We start from the raw sequence: 18461 nt of genomic DNA, 5'->3' as shown, positions 1-18461 counted from the left end.
TAAGTTTAAAAGTAATTGTGCGCAACGAAAATCGATTTAACTTTTAATTACTATTCAATATTCATAAATAGTGTTGCAACTCAATGGGAGAGTGTGTGTGTGTGTGTGATTAAAAAACTCTCTTAAATTTACACAAATTAATTCCACGAACATTGAAAGTTCCCTTTATAAACAAGTATTAAAAGCAATGTTTAAAATGATAGTAAACTGTTCTAGTTCATACCCTGTAAGTAGCCGAAAATCATATCGAATTTCATTTACCATAAATCTTGTTGATAGGATTCAAATTAGTTGTAATTATCTTGATAGAATTAAAGTGCTTATACCTCAATTGTTTATGCCCCTTTCCATTGACACCTCTTTTGCTGGGTATAGAGATAAATAAAAATGGGAGACATGCGGCAAAAATAATAATAAATAACGCGCCAACGAGGCGAAATCAATGTGAAACGCGTTGAAGCATGTCATTAGTATGTGTGGGGGGCGGTCCAAACCCCAACCGTGGGCGTGGCAGTGACAAAATAACCGCATGACGTCAATCAACAGTGTGTTGTACTGAATAAGTGAGTGCATGTGTGTAAGTGTATGTGTTTGTGTAATGGGATAATATATAATCGAGGCATATCAACAACTTGCCACAGTGTTGGTTAACACTTCAATAAATCGATAAATGCATCAAAGAGAAAAGCTGTTGCATAATTATCGGCGCACAGCCAGCACTTTAATTAAATTGGCTGCGTTCGAGTTTAGTGTCCTTCCATCTCCACCCTCGACACTCCTTCTCCGCATCCCACTCACTCAGCTGCGCCCAGCATTAATCATAAAAATTGCAATCAATTGGCAAAAATTGAAATGGCTGCCAGTTGGCTGACGTCCCATTCGAATCGAAATACTTACCAAAAAGGGTACTTCAACTATTTGATGGAGTTTGCAAGGTTTACCAATTTGGTGTTTCATATTTCCAAAAATAAAATAGGAGTGTTTACAAAAAATATCAGGATAAAATTTGATTATTATTTTGCTTATTTATAATAAATGTTTATTTCAAATTTTATTTTTCAAATAATATAAATATATACTTGTTATCATTTATTATTAATAATTGAAAGTACAAATCGAATTGAATATATCAATAGGTATTATTTAAGCTTCTTACTTCCTATATGATCCGCTCATAATCTTTACGCAATTCTTAATAATTAAATGATGTAACATGTTTATTCTTAAAATCTGAAAATTTCATAAAATGTTGATTAACGACTATATATATAGTATATGTAACCTTTTATTTCCGATGTCCCTTGCTCTAAATGTTTTCTTAACTCCTTGAAAGTTTTGCGATTTAGCATTCGTATGCGTAAGTTCAAAGTATTAAGCTAATTCTCTAAAATTTTAAAAACTTATAAAATAAATATTATATATTCACGCTTTAACATGAATATTTATGAGTTTAAATCCTAGAGCTGAAATCATTGAAATCTTAAATGTTAATTTATTAATATAAATATATTATTATATATTCTTACTATACGTGATATTTCCGGTGTCAATTGTTTTAAATGTTATCTTCATTTCTAAAATTGAAAATTGTGTGATTTAGAATTAATATTCGAGAGTACGAAGTCTAAAGCTTATTCTCTAAAGTCTTAAAATTTTATAAAGGGGTTATATATAAATGAATTTCCGATTTAACATGAATATTCAAGAGTTTAAATCCTAGAGCTTTCTCTCTAAAATATTCAATATTCATATATGAATATGAATATACTCCCCAATTTTTCACTGACTTTACGCGATTTCCCTTGTTTAATTCCCTTGGCTAAAAGTTGAATATTTTTGACTTACTCCGTGAAAAAACTTCATTGGAGTAGCGTATGTACTTCACTTCACATGAGAAGGAACATTTAAATGCTGTTATAGCACGCTTACTTGTTTGCCATTCCAAGTGAATGGACGCGTCTGTCAATGCTGATGATGATGACGTGGATGTGAATGTGGATTGCAAGGATGCCGATGTCGATGCCGATGCCGAAGCTGATGATGTGGTTGGTTATGCTCGGGTAAAGAATATTGCAGTAAGGTAAGCTCCAGAGGCAAACGAAAATTAAGTTGGCAAAGCGTTCAACTGCAAGTAACACCCCTTCCTCTTCCTCCTCTACCCACCTCCCCCAACATCAACACAATCTCCCACTTGGGGATGGGTTGGCAGTAAACTGAAGTTGCTGCACGTGACCGACAAACGTTCGCCCAAATCCCAATCCCAAGCCCGCTTCCAATGCCAGTCAGAGTCGCAGTCGCAGTCGCAGTCACCGTCACAATCGCAATCCTAGTGCCAGTCAGCAGTTGAGGCTGCCACGTGCCGTCATCGGCAGCATTGCAGCAGTGGCAGCAACAACAGCAACAGCAGCAGCAACAGCAACAGCAGCACTTGTCAGCATATGTCGAACGGGCTCAAGTGCCACTGGAAGTGGCACAGTTGCTGCAGCCTGCAACAGCTAGATGATTGCTTTTACGGTCACCTGTGGGTGTCATTAAATGATATCGCACAACTAAGTCAACCAGCATTGAATTTCAGTCATTATACAAACAGTTATAAGCTTGATTACGCTGTGGCCCTATTGCCCTACTGCAGTCCAATGAAATAGCCCTCATTTATGCATAATGCGAAGAGTATAAACTTTTTCATATACTCTGCAAAATATTACCTTAAATAAATACACACATGATAATCACTTTGAAATTTAAAAGTTTCATCAAAATACTTATACAAATACTATTATGGATTCATCAACTAAATTAGTATTTTAACCTAACTTACTCAAATTGATATTTCGACTACTTAGTTCGAGTCTTCAATTCGAACTGATCTCTATACTACATATGTATGTGATTAATCTACTACGTGCCCAAGAATTTTTCACTAATATATTCATGGAAATATTCGCAATAAAATATTTATATAATTAAATACCTATTGAATAATATATTCAATCGTATTTACTAATAGTATTAAGATTTTTACTAATTAGTGTTTTACTCAATTACTATTTGAAGCTCAAATTAATATTTGAACTTAATTCCTCTTCTCAATTTCGTACTGAACTCTTTACTATGTGAATACTCTACTTCAGAGCCAAGGATTTTACTTCTCGCATTTAATCTACTCTCAGTTGTGCCTTCATTAAATGTTCGCTTCACTTTTAATGCCATTTGCCAGTCTCCCTTATTTTTTATGAATTTTATTTAGCAGTTGCTTGCTGTTGTTGTCATTTATTGTTTGTAGTTGTTGTTGAGTTCTTTAATGCTGTTAAATGCATTGCAATTTTTATCTGTTGTGAAGTTGTTGCTCGCTCTTCTACGTGACGTTGGCGTTTTACTTTTGCCTTTGCCTTTGGCTTTGCATTATTTGCATTTGAAACTGGACTTGCATATCCGTTTGCATATCCTGAATGCCAGTTGTAGGTTCCTTCCTGCTGTCCTGTTGCGTGGTGTTGTGTTGTGTTATCTTGCGGTTTTTTATATCAAGCTGAGAATTTTCTCATTAATTTCAACGTCGCTTTTTTTTGCCACCGCTATTCATGGCCAACGTTGTCGTCGATGTGCTCTGTGGTTGTGTGGACAGTTGTCGGTCTCCGTTCTGTGGCAGAGTCGTGTACGCTGAGTGCCACAAGCCTGGTAAATGAGTGTGCCATGTGGCAGAGCACAGATAGAACTATTCACATTTAATGATATGGAAGTATTGAATGCGGCACAACAATTTCATTTCATTGCGAGATGGGAATAAATGCAATGTCGGATTTAAATAGAGTCAATCAAATGTCAACTTCTGTTAATTTAATCTTGAAGACCTACATTGCTTATATATGTACGTTTTCCTTATCAATACTACACAATTTAAAAAAAAGTACTCTACCAAAACATCTTCTAACCCATCTTCATTTCTCTTTCATAACTACTCTAAATTAATCTTGTCTGCACACAAGCTTCACATAATTTAGGGAAATTAAAGAAATTTGTCGAAATCTTAAAGATAGCATCAACAATTTCCTTCACTTACTCGCACTCGAAAAAATAAAAGAATCGACTGGAAATCAGTGCGGCAAAGTGGAAGTTCACACAAATTAGTGCCGGGGTCAAAGGCAAGTCATGAAGGGAAGAGAAGAAGTGCAAGACAAACACCAATTAAATGCATATAATGATAATGTTGTGCCGAAAAGTCATTTGGAGCTAACTAAATTACAACTTCCACTTTACATTAGATGGCAGGAAAAGCGGAACCTTCACAATGTGCCCCCCCACTCTCTGTCCGTTACTTCTTCAACCTCAACCTCAACCTTAGGCAAAACGACCTCGACCTCACCCAAGACCAAGAGCTGCGCCATCGAGTCGTCGGTGTAGAACGGAACTGGAAATCCACACAAATTAAAAGTCTGCTGCAGTTGCAAGTAAGAACAGATGGCTACTGCAACCTAATGAAAACAAACACTTCCACAGCAACAACAACTACTACAAGAGCAACAGCAACAATTACATTGCGCAGTGGAAAAACTAACAACAAAAAGAAAGAAAGAAAACCTCGTGTCTAAAAGTGAACTGTAAACTGTAGCTAAAACCATTGTGAAGTTGGTTTTCGGCTTGGTTGATTCGCTTGAAGTTCAATGCTGAAGTTCATGAACTTGGAACTTCGAAAGGGTTTTATCGGGTCGCTCCACTGCCTGCTGACAGAGCAGTTTATAATTAGAAACCGTAAGATGGCTAAAAGAAGAACGAATAAGAAGTCGAAGACGAAGGCGAAGACGAAGTCGAAGATGGAGAAGTCGCAGAAGTAGTAGAAGCCATAGTGCAGTTGTAAATAGAAGCAGAGCTCAGAGACCGACAGTTTGACTTGCCTCAAGTGTCTGACAAAAAGTCAAGTGGATTTTGGCGGCAAAAGTTGCGTTTGCCACAGACCCTTTACAAATCTACCACCTCCTCCACCTCCTCTACCTCCTTCACTTCCATCACAATCTTCCTTTGGCAGCGACGTGCGTGGGATTTTGTGTTTACCCAAGGCACAGACCCAGACCAAAGTCGAAGCAACAGCAGCAGCACCAACGGATGATGAAGTTGATGATGATGATGATGATGACAAGTGTGCACTGCTCCTGCGATATTGACAGAAAAAACAAAAGCAAACAAATTGTCGGTGTGCAGTCGCGTATGTAAATAAAAGACAAGAAACCAGCAACAACAACAATGGAAAAACCTCAAGTGTCCCGGTGCATAACGAATAGACAAATACCCTGGTGATATCTGAATAACACAAGATATGTGGATAAAAAAGGCATAACAAACTAAAATTTTGAATATTATACAATGAAACATAATTGAATCCATAGAAATTCATTTTTCAGCTTCAACCAATTATTAGAATTATAGATTTAAATATTAGTATAATATTAAAGTCCTTAAAATTTAAAGATCTGATTAATAAAAAAGACTTTTATTTATATCAGATCCAAAAAAAAATAATAATGTATGTCTATTGTTATTTCAACAATATTCAACAATATTATAATTGAGAGTCGAATCAAAATAATTCGAATGAAAAGTAGAATAAAGATATATGAATAATTCAAGACAATCTTCTTTTATTAATCTAAAATTTTATTAAAATATCATCATCTACATTGCTAGTCTATTTATTTACTTCTTCTACTATTTCTTACAAATTCAATAGACCCAGTTACTTATAGAGTATATTTAAATACGGTATAGCGGTGGCAACTTATCAACATTGAAATGAAAATCGGTTTAAAGAACAAAAACCTCAACAATCCCGAGAAGGTAAAAAACAAAAACAAAAAAAAGTGAGCAGCAAAGTGAAGATGAGATTGTCCATTTCCATTTTTCACATGTGGCCAGCCTTTTGTTATTATTGTTTTCAGCAGCTTAAGCAACATTTAATACTGATTTAACAAGAATAAAGCCGAGACAACAACAGCAACAGCGCAGAGAACGAATTATTCCAATTTCGACATATGTTTATAGATATGTATATGAATGTATGTGTGGGAGTCTGTGTATGTGCGAGAGTGTGTGTGTCGCTCGTGGTTAATCTTTAAAGTGTGCACTCTCCATCTGCATCTCTATCTCTTTCTATCTGCATGTTTGTGTTTCGATTTAAAATTCTGTGCACGCGCCATGCATTATTTTCTATATACGATGATACTCTCAGTTATTCGTACTGGCAAACAAACGAATACACTCGAATGGCCGGTGTGAATGTTTGTTGTTGGGTTTTTGTTTGCATTTTCCCGCATATGCAAATAAATACAGAATAATAGTATAACGAATATATGCGAAGAATATGAACAGATATGGACAATAGTCAGCGATGCTTTTTAAATAAATATCACAAATAATGTTGCCTCCCCTTCCCTTCCCATCTCTCTCTTTACCCTCATCTACTATTTGCTGCTGTTTCGATTGATAAGCGGGGCGAAATGAAAACTGCAAACTGCAACTGCAAACTGAAAACTGTAAACTGCAAACTGAAAAGTGCAAACTGCATTGCGATAAATTGCAGGAAATGCAATATAAAAATGTTTATTTGTCATAAATTGCCATAGTTGGCATATGGCCCTCAGCATTAAAAAGGCAATCAAAAAGCAAAGAACATAAAACATACTCGCTAAAGATGGGAAGTGAATGTGATGGGGGCGAAAATGAGGGAATCAAATGCAAGGTGCGGATTATTAATACTAAAACCAAAACAGTTGAGTAATAATAATGAAAGTAGCGGTTCGGTTATGATAGTTAAGCTCTTAATATACACTTTCTTTTTATACCCGCTACCCATAGGCTAGAAGGGTATTATAACTTTGTGACTGCAGATAATGTAAGTAAGGCAGAAGGCAGAAAGACGCATCTTCGACCTCATAAAGTATACATATTCTTGATTACCGACAACAGGTAATACGATATAGCCATATCCGATCTCAGAGACTATAAGATATAGAGCTGAAATTTTCGACAGCACTTGTTATGTTTTCACACATATTAAATTTGTTTCGAATTTTTTAGCACAAAAATCGAAAAGCAAGCATTAATATTAAAGCTAGAGTCGTTTTTTGATAAAATTTGAAGAAATTAAGAAATACTTTTGTATGAGATAAAACAAGCTTAGGATAGTTGTTTCTTTGGCTGGCAATCTAGTAAATTTTGCACTTTAATAATGTAGTACTACATCAAAATAACAAATTTAGCTTATGATAGATTTTCAATATTTTATGTTATATTAGTTTGGTATATGTTAAAATTAAGACCGCAATGCTTTGGTTCTATGTAAAATGAGTAGCGAGCACACTCGACTGTAGCTTTCTTACTTGTTGAGCTTGCCTTTGATTACATAAAGTATCTGCATTAAATGTACATGTCACACACTTGAAAACTTATTTACTTTGCTTTGGTTACAAACTAATTTCTTAAGAATGTTTATTGTTGACTGCTGCAGAAATGAATTATATTTTATGGTTGCAATATACGTTCAAACTGTGAAGATAAAAACTTGATATACTCTTTGACACTCGAGACTACGACGACGACACGTTTATAAATCGTCAGTCAGCAATAAAGCTGGCTAATAATTTTTATCCTGTCTGTCGACTTTGGGGCTATTACGAGGACAAACATGAGGCATATACGAGAAACGAGAGATGCATAGTATATATCGCACTCGTAAATCCTTCGGACCGGCCATCTGCATAATGCATTTCTAGCCAGACCAAAAACAAGACCAACTAAACCATCATTTATCACATTTATCGCTGCAGGCAGCTCAGCTCAGCTCTGCTCTGCTCTGAGCTCGGAGTGCAATGCAAAAATTCTATTACAAGGCAGCAGACCGAATGCTTTCAGTTTTTTCCCCCTCCTCTCTCTTAGTCTGCATGACCTGCAGGAAGCAATGCCAGCAGACCATTAAAAATTACAATAAGCGTAGAGAGAGATGGATGCTGAGCTGTAAAAAAGTAGTGAGAAAAAGAGGCAGATAGTTGAGAATCTGGCATATCATGTGCGATAAATTTCCCGAAGAAAACTGCCGAGCAAAAAGGCACTGCATCATTTTCTATTGTGCACAAAAAGAAAACATGTTGGCAGCTAGACAAGTGTGACAAACTCTGAGATATTCTGTAGAGTGAGACATATGTGATCAAGGAATAAGCAAATCAAGAATATTTATTAACTAGTTGTAAATAACATAGTAAATAAAATTAGTATACTCTAGCTCTGAATGTATTCATATCCAATCTTCAGAAATCTTCTTCACTAGAAAATAAGACATATTTTTTTACTTTTCATGATTCTATCATACCTCTTTTCCCTATCTTCTTTATCTACAGGGTATTCATATAAAAGAAAATTGTAATGCACATGTTGGAGAGCGTTACTCGAGATTCAAAAAGAAATGCTCCTTTCGCTGGCTGCAGTTTGTTACAATTTATCAATGTCCTCGCATTGCATATAATCCGCGTCCATAAGGATCAATAAGGATAATGCGAATATATGTCGTATGTGTCGTGTCGTATCGTAAAGAGACGTGTGTAGGTGAAACGTCGACTCTGCCACATGTAATTATCGTTTATGCCGCAACGTGGCACGATTCGTATTTGGATTGGAAATTGGGTTTGGGATTGGGCATCGATTTGGAACTGGAATTGGAATTGGAAATGGGGGAGTTGTCTTTAATTTGTCATGGTTTTCAGCTGCACATGCCAGCCCCTGTTTCTGTTTCTGCGTCTGATTCTCTTTCTCTTGCCGTATTTGTGTTTTGTGTTTGCGATGTGATAAGCACATGTTATGGTTTTTCACACTTACAATAGCTTAGTCAATGCGGCACATGGAGATGGGGAAGGGGCTTTTGGGGGGATTTGGATTTGTGTGCTATCGATTTTGCCTTTTCAGTTCAGTTCAGTTTTCAGTGGCGAGTTGCCGTTGCTGCGGTCGTGTTGCAACATGTTTTGTGCTATCAGAATTATGATTAATTGATTGCCGGCAGTTATCAGAGGGGTAGTTGGGGGTGTAGTTGCGGGCAAGGGGGCGGGTCACGCCCCATCAATTTGGGGCGGTCAACGGCCGATTCTCGATTGTCGACACCCTTCGCCCCTTTCCATAGAAAAAGCAAACAATTCGAGTGAAAAGCATTTAAAACAATTCTGCGGCAACTACTTTAACACTCATACCGCCGCCCCATTGATGGCAAACAGCTGGAAGACGCTGGCGTGGCATCCACAGCAGCCACAGCCACAGCACAAACACAACAGCAACAGCAGCAAATGTGCAACCAAATTGACAGCCATAATCAAACATAAGCAACATTTAATTGGCACAACGAGCTGGAAGGGAAGCCAATACGAAATTAGGATACCCTAAATAAAACTGGAAATGAAGTGCAGTATGAAATTGGAAGCTAAAAACTAAATAAAATATTAAGTATTTATAATTTTAAAAAATTTATTTAATTAATTTAAGTTCTGAACCAAGCTAAAGGACTCTCTTTGTCAAGAAGTTAGTGTAGTCTGCGGCTGTGGCAGCCACATGTGCGCTCTGCAATCATTTAAATAGTTATTGCACTTTTCTTGCAACACACACACACACACAGACACACTTGCGGCACTTACACGCACACGGCAATGCAATTAGTTTAAAAGGCCAAAAAGAGAGCAAAGTGACGTTTTGGCGGAGGCAGCGGGAAGTGGAAGCTTGACAGGCTGACAGCACAACAAACATGCCCCAGCGGGCGGTAGGAGGCGTGAGGAGGGGAAGCAAGGAAAAACGACTGCCTGGAAAAATGTCAAAGCAGAAATGAAGCCATTAAATGAACGGCAAAAGTTGCCCAAAAAAGCTGAAAAAAGACAGCAGAAGAAATAAAGAAAGAGAGCGAGCGCATAAAAAAAAGGGGGAAGGAAACTGCAGCCAACGCCAGTGGCAACACATTTAACACCCGCGGCAGCGTTGCAAGGAAGAGGCAGCAGCAAAGATGAATGGGGCAGAGAGAAAGAGAGAGGGAGAGATGCTGAGGGGGACAATTCTGGTCGACCGAAGTGGGGAAAGGAGACTCTAAAAGGACTGGGGCAACACACTTTGACTGGTTCAAACGTCATCGTCATCGCCGCAGTCCGCAACATCATCGTCATCATGCGGGGCAACTTTAAGGGAAAGGAGAAACCGGGAGGGGAACTACGTCTACGTCGTAAACGTCAACATCTTTCACGTGTGTGCGACTCTCTGACGTTTACAGCGCGCGATAGAAAAAAAAAGAACGAAACGAAATATACTATACAGCACCCAGAGATTGAAGCCAAGCGAGAATGGTGCCAACATTTTTGGGTTGAGTTTGAGTCGAAATTTTAATGGGCTACAGCCCATTGTGGTCATGTCATTAAGTGCAGCAGGCAGCTTGCTTTTAAAGTGGGCGTGGCTGAGCATTGGCAATATGCTAGTTAGCCATAAGGCTAAGTAATGGCCAACTACTTAGGAACAGGCAAGGACAAAGACCATCGTAATAAGCTTGTGCTGTTAATTCGTTGTTAAATATTGTGGAGAAATAAAAAAGGAAATGGATTTTGCTGTAAAATGATCAAGGAAGTTCAGAGCTGACCTAGAACAGCATTTTTAGTTAAGAGCTGTAAATGAGCCAAGTATTAATGATATAACTTGGGTGAGAGTTCGAATAGAACAGTCTTTTATATTTCTAAACTATATTTTTTTACAATAAATTACAGTCCATAATACAAGAAATATTCCTATAAGAAACCAAGTAATGTAAAGGTGTTTTCAGAAAGTAATTTTCTTAAGTCTAGACAAGTTTTTTCCATTTTTCTAAACTGACTTCTTCATGAAAATTGATCCTGCTAACTAAATTCACAAAATTAAAGTAAAAGTTGTTCCAGATATATCTAGAAATAAAAGTGATCAATTAAAAAACGAAGATTGACTTCTGAATCCTTGGCAACTGTTATCTAACTGAACTTCAAGAAAATAACAATACTTTATTTTATAATTTAACATTTCAGTTATAGTAATCTTACATTATAATTCCATCTTAGATCAATTAAGTAAGTAATAATTTGAACATTATAGAAGTTACTAGATAATATTTAAATACAAAGATTATTGACTCTTAAGTCCTTCTTAACTTATCTTAAAAGAATCTTCAGCCACATAACATACACATAACGAGAAGTAAACTATTTGGCAAGCAGTCAAGCTATATAAATTTCCCAAATTCCGACCTACAAAATACCTCATAAGCTGTCTTCGACTAGAACAATAGATCAAGTTCACTTGTTAAGCTTGATTGCCAGCATTTTGCTGCTTTCACTCCACAAATTGCAAGGTCTAGAGGAGAGTGGCACACATCTGGGCGATAAAGCAGCCGCCCCTGATTAGCTGTAACCTGGTGTAACTTGTGTAGCTGTTTGTTGGGTAATTAGACTAAGCAATTAATTAAGCTGGCAGCTGTAGACAGATGGAGAGACGGAGAGCGAGACAGGTAGGTTTACGGGATGAATCCTTAAAGTTAACAATAAATAGGTTATGCTATCAATTTCCATATTCCATATGCCAGCTTCCCTGGGCGGATCGTAGCGCAGCGTTAACATGGCCCAAAACAGCAGCCAGACAAGACAAACGACTTCTGCAGTGCGGAGAGTGGGATACAGGAGAAGAGAGTGGGGAAAAAAGGAGACAACATAGAACACGTGAGTTGTGCAACATTTTTGCAAAGTAATTGCTCATTTTGACAGCTCGTGCAACGCCCTTGTTTGCAGTTGCCACATGTGAAGGGGGTTGGCAACGGGAGAAGTTTCTTCTTTTTAGGGCTTTGTCAGGCTTCGGCTTGTTGCTTCCTGCCACTAGCAGCAGCAGTAACTTGCAGCAGCAACCCGCAGCAACCTGCAGCATCAGCTTCGCGTCGTCTTTTTTTTCTCACATACGAAAAAGCAATAAAATCTTATAGTTTGTTTTGTTTTTGTACTCCGGCTGCTTCTGCTGCTGCTGCTGCTGATGGTGCTGCACATGTGGCATGCCACCAGCGTACAGTGCAACGGTGACAACGACAACAATGACGACACTGACTACAGACAGTATTCTGTCACTGACAGCCTGTCAGACGACACAGGCGACTCGTAGCTGTCCCCCACTTGTTGTCAACTGTGATGCACTTGCTCCTTTGCTCCATCTATCTGTACACTACATTTTTATCTAAGAAAGCGAAAGGGCATGTGGAATAAGTGAGAAAGTTAGTAAAGTTTCTAGGGAATATAAATGGGAGTGTTTGAAAAGTATATTTGGAAATCATAGATCAATTTATTTAAAGGAATTTAAAGTTCTCCAATAAAAACATTGATAACAAAGAGTGACTATGAATAAGATCGTCAATATATTTAAATAAATACACTTATTTTAGTAGAAATATTACTTACAAAATTAAAATGTCATGAGCATTTTTTTTTTTGTTGGTATTTTTAAAAAAGGTGAAAAAGTTGATACAACAATTTGTCGATAAACTAAAAATTAATTAAACTATTACACTCTAAATATATTATGCGAATTCCATGTGCTATCATTTGTAAACAAAACAATATCAATATATTATATATAATTTAAATATTTATATAATAAAAGAGCAACTCTTAGTCGCATATTCCCAACAATCCTTCGGTAGAACTATCTTTTGTTGTCGCTTGCATTGTTGCTGGATTTTAGTGCAACTATTAAATGCATTTCACAATTGTTGTCGATGGATTTGTTATAGTTGGCAATAAAATTAATATGCATGTTGGGGGCAACACAGTTCCGATGACATTCGAACAACACGCAGCCTGCGGCATGCAACATGCAGTATGCAACGACATCTGCTTTGCATATCAGCAAACGCCATCGAATGACAGCTTTTTTGCGTCTTTTATGGCAATTGCAGCATTGCAGCTAGACGCATTGTCCTCCCCTCCCTCAGTTTGTAAACACAGAATGTAGAATGTGTATTACTTTTTACTGGAAGACATTGTCTAGCACGACGAACGATGATGGCTCCCCAAACGAGGCACAGAATCGTTCTCAATTTAAACGCATGACACAACACAAAAGTGTCAGTCAACAGCAACGAGGAACAGAAGGGATGATAGAAGCAAACGGGAAAGGGGAGCACTTCATAGCAATCTGTCACAATCAATTAATTGCCATAGAAAATATCAACAGAGCACATCAAACAAAAGTCTAGCAAAGGTAAATGCCCAGCCGTCAGATACAAGATACTTCATACGATGAGATACAAGATACTCGGCTGCCTTTGGCTTTTATCAGCACGCACGATCACTTCAAAGAGGCAAACAGAATCAGTGAAACGGAAGTGATTGCATTCACACCACCGCACCACAGCAACGCACAACACACAGCACAGTGCACAGCTGGCCCAAGTGGGGCAAATTGAAGTTGTGGTTGTGGCACAACAACATAGTTCAACGTAGACGCGGCGGCACTTCATTTGATCAACGCTCGATCGCATTTAGCAGATACTTTTGTGCTGCACACGTCAGACCGATAATTTGATCAACTCTCTGTCAGCTTCCCCACATCAGACATAGGCAACAAACCACAATAGACAAGACATTTCCGAGATGTGTCAACCTAAGGTTAACTGGAATTTTTCAGGGGCAGCGCTCTACGCTTGGTTGCTCCTCTGAGTTGTGCTCGATATGTGTTCCTATTAATTGCTAGTGACATATTTTTGGGACACATCGAAGGTGTTTTTTATGGCCAAATTGTAGCTAGACTATAAATATGATAGTTGAAAGAATTTTGTTGAAAATTCAAAGGGTTGGACAGAGGGTTTTGACATTTAAACCAAAGAATTTATTGTAAGAAGGATTTTTATACTGAATAAGAAGTATAAAGCAACTTTGAGCTTAAAATGAATATGTAAACAATTAATGAAGCGAAGTACTAGAAAAGCATACTTTAAACAGAAGAAAGCTAGTGTTCTAGTCGCATATTCTTGAGACATTTATCTGTTCAGTTACCAGAAGCAAATTTCAGCTATATGAAAGACCTGAATACATTTTGTTGAAAGGATTCAAAAGAAGGAAAGAGGGTTTTCATCTTCAAGCTGAAACTAGCCTATGAAATTAGAGGTATGTAAGTTTTGTTACTGAATATAAAATATATGTTAAATTGGTAAAGCTTTAAGGCACACTATAAATTTATAGCTGCTAAAGAAATAACGGTTTGCTTAACAGCAGAAAGTAAGTATGGAATTAATTGTTTAACGAAAGAACTTTGTGTTTAAAGTCAATAAATTTGACCATTTAAATTTCATCACACATGAATAAACAAAGACAAAAGAAATGAATATTTTATATTTTAAAACAATTACTACATTTCATTGATTAGTTACTTGCATGACCATTCGTCAATTAGTCATTTAGTAATAATAATAATTAAAAAGGAAAGTTAGAAACTAATGGAATTCTCTTACGAAACTGAAGACTCCGCTCATAGAAATATTTTATGAGTTGCTGGTTTGTGTAATGAAAAAGTATTTAGTTATTTTTACCAAATGGTTTTTCCTGGTGGAAAAAAAAAACAAAAAAAGGAATTGGAAACTGCAAATGAAATGAATTTTCAGTCATAAATAATACGTTGACAGTTGTAATTTTCGAAAGTAATCAAGCAAAGCTAATTAACAACAGAAACAGAAACAGCAACTGAGGGAAAACCAGCAGCCAAACTCAAGTAGGAAAAGGTGCGCTCTTCAAAATAGTAGTGTATACTTAAAGCTATATAATATATGTGTTTGAGTGTGTGTATGTGTGTGTGTGTATGTGTGTGTGGGGAGATGCGAACAACGTGTCATCTATGAGAAAGTCGGAACAGCGCTAATGAGAAAAATATGACACAATTGTAATTATCTCTATCGGAATGGTTGTTGTTCGCTGACTGTCTCAATGCTCAACATTTAATGCCAATGTGACAGCACTCGAGGGCAATGCTGGTGGCAGTTGCAACAACGAATACACGAATTGTAGTGTGTGTGCAAGATGAATGAGCATGAATTATAAACACATAAAAAACAGCAACAACTTGTGCAACTGGGCAGTGAAAATAGTTGTTGCCACTGCAGCTGACATTTCAGTTAATTTTGATGTATGTTACTGACCAAAGGAGGCGTTGCCATCCGCTAGATGTGTGTGTGTTCCTCTCCCTTCCCTGAAGACCCCGAGCTCTTGTTAAGCCAAACGGATTTTCAACTCCTGCGGGAAAATAGAAAATATGGCAAAAGAGAGCAGCGTTTTGAACGCTTGAAATAACAATAACAATAACAAAACAATGAGCACTCGAAAGGAGCGAGGAATGATATGTGGGCTCGTAACTCGTAGTCTCGTAAACTTGCTACACCTGCCGCTTAATTGGGGAAACCGAACAGAAGAGAACAGGTAAGTGGCAGTGACCCTGTTTTGTAGCATGTTCTATGTTCAATGTTCTATGTTCTCGCTGTTCTCTGGCGCCATAAAGTTTCATTAAGCGTGACGTGTTTTATAATTTTTGTGTAATCCAAAACCGCCCCCGTTACCAAACTTGCTATCAAAAAGCCGTAACTGATTAACTAAATGCCCATAAACAGGGAAACTAACTGAAACTGAGCGAAAGCAGCATCCTACCAACAACCCCTATTAAAAATGATCTACGAGTAACTGAAGAAAAACAAAAAATGAGTAAATTTTTGGCTTGTTTTCATGGGAAAATGGGAAAATTGTCCGCACAGAGTCTGTGGGTGGCAAATTCGTGGTGGCCGAGTCCTTACCTCGCATTACTTGCACTATTTTGTCAGTTTGTGTGCTGTCATTGCGGCACTCAAGCGTACTCTCTCTCTGTCTTTCGTGCTCAGCGGCATCTTTCGGGATCATTTAGCTGGGTGAGAGTGCAGGAAAAACTGAACTCTGGGAAAAAGAGATCTTTATCATTGAACTGTGACACCAAAAACCGGCAGCATAAATAATCTCTGGCACAGGAATTTAGCCCAATGTTCGAGTTTAAAACGCGTCTCATTGACCCAGTTATCGATTTAGCTCGCAATACGCCAAAAAATTTATGCACAATATTTCTTTTGGCTGTTGTCTAACAATTGGCAGACATCTGAATCAGGCAATGCAATGCATGTAGCTATGGAAATGTTGTGTGATGTGTTTACACAAGAGATGTACACGAAAATGGAAAATGTAAAATGTAAAATCGACGAGAATCGACAAGTTGAAATTCAAAATACGAAATTTACGAGGCAGCCGACGAATTCTCACACTGTTTATCATAAAAAAAGAGAGAAGAAAATACGGCAGCAAAAAAGATGATAGGAAGTTGAGAGGGGCAGACAGGGAAAGGAAGAACGGCAAGCCAAAAATCAGTGAAAAAGCCTGGCAAATGTTTACACAAATTACGTTGCTCTGCCCCCTCCCGTTCCACTCCCACTTCCCTATCGACTCCCACTCAAATTGAACGGCTACCGTATTGGAAAATAAACCAATTGCCTTGTGCATCCGATAGATACAAATTCAGAGATATACATAGAGAACGAAGCTAGAGGAAGACAGGACGTGTGGCAAGTTGCAAACATGCCCGGGCTGACAAACACTGTATGTCGGAGCGATAATATTTTTCCAGCTCAACATACGTTCTGTTCTCTTCATGTGTGTATGTGTACAATATTTAAATGTGTAGCTGTAAGTGGAAGTATATCTATGTATCTATTGGTAGTACGTTTGCAAAGGCAAAGGCAAAAGCGGATTGAAGGTGTTAAATGGGCATGAAACAGCTGCATTGCGACGTGGACGAAAGGACAATCACCAAACAAACACAAACACAAATACAAACTCCTCTCTCCGCTATCCGCTCTTTGCACGTGTGGACGAAAAAGCTCAAAGGACATGTACAACATTTTCCAATTGGTAATGCAGCAGGCAGCGAGGCACAGGGGCCAAATTGATCGGTTGCCGTTGCCGGTTGCCGGTTGCCGTTAACCGGCAAACGGGACATATGTAAATACCAATTTACGCTACGAAATGTCAACAACTACAATTACAACAACACAGCAGGAGCTATAACAAGGGTCGAAGCTAAGGTCCCCCGGGGCTCCTTCATAACCCTTTCTCTCGCTCCTTCTTTTTTGTTGTCTGCTCACACACAACACACATATTATACAATGCGTAGGCAGCTCGTCCTTTATTTAAATTCAATTTAATTCTTGCCCCCTTTTTTTCGTCGGTGCCATATTAATTTCCATATCGATCAATTGTAACTGACCAAACACGCTCCCACCTTTCGATTGGGCAGCTGCCCCGCGGCACTCCCTCGACTCCCTCCTCAGCAATGCTGACCTAAATACAACTAATTGAGCATGACGTAATTAGTCATCTATTCACAGGGTTGTTCCTCTCGTTCCCATTTCTCGGCTTCTCTTTATTTTGATTTATATTTAATGGCCATGGGAAAAACAATTTGATTCATTGAGAATACATTGAAAATGCATTGCAAATGCATTGGAAATTGCAACCACAAATTATGTAGGAAAAACCTCAATTCAGTCCTTTGCCATTTGTCATAATTTCCTAGGGACAAAATGTTGCCGAAAATGCTTTCAATGAGATCTTTGAACTCATTTATTACCAATCTCCATAAAGCAAATTAAATGTGCGCCTTAGAGAGTTGTCAACAATGTTTTGAGAACATTGAAATGAACACAATTTTAACAGATTTATTATTTAATATTAGTATAACTTTCTGTTTAAAATATTAAATTTGAGATTCTATTATAAATTTAAAAAACAAAAAATAGTATGTTCTCTAGTAACTCCATGGTATATTTTGAATGCAGTACCCTATCAATATACCAAAAGTAGACTTTAATTTTAAAATTATTACGGCACTTTTTTGATCTATCTCAAAATGCGAATATCTCAGAGTCGACCACATTCGATTGAAGCTTTGTTACTTGTTTATTATTATATCAATGAATTTCTGTTATTCTTTAAATTTAATTAAGAATCTGTTTATGTTAAATGGTATTCAATTGTATTGGTCAAAACAAATTATAAGTGTATCATAAAACATTATACAATTTATGTTTAATTCAAATTAATTTCAACTTAATGTTGAGCAAGTGAGCATTCGTCATCGCCCAAGGCAGCTGATGCTTATTAAATGTGGAGCTGAACCGCAATGGCAAAAGCTTATTTATTATGGTAAGGGAGCTGCAACAAATCTCTTAAGCTCAAACAGCACCCACAACACAGGATAAGCGCAGCAGAAAGGACACAAAAAATGAAGGATGCAATCCAAGGCGAAGCAATCCAAGGAAAACCCCATTACCGAAATGAATTTATGCACATTTCAAATAGAGTGAAACAACAAACAACAACAAGTTGAAGGAA

The sequence above is a fragment of the Drosophila sulfurigaster genome, chromosome 3 (assembly GCF_023558435.1).
Source record: "Drosophila sulfurigaster albostrigata strain 15112-1811.04 chromosome 3, ASM2355843v2, whole genome shotgun sequence".
Lineage (NCBI taxonomy): Eukaryota > Metazoa > Arthropoda > Insecta > Diptera > Drosophilidae > Drosophila > Drosophila sulfurigaster.
The sequence above is the reverse complement of the archived record's forward strand: the minus strand, read 5'-3'. Positions refer to the sequence as shown.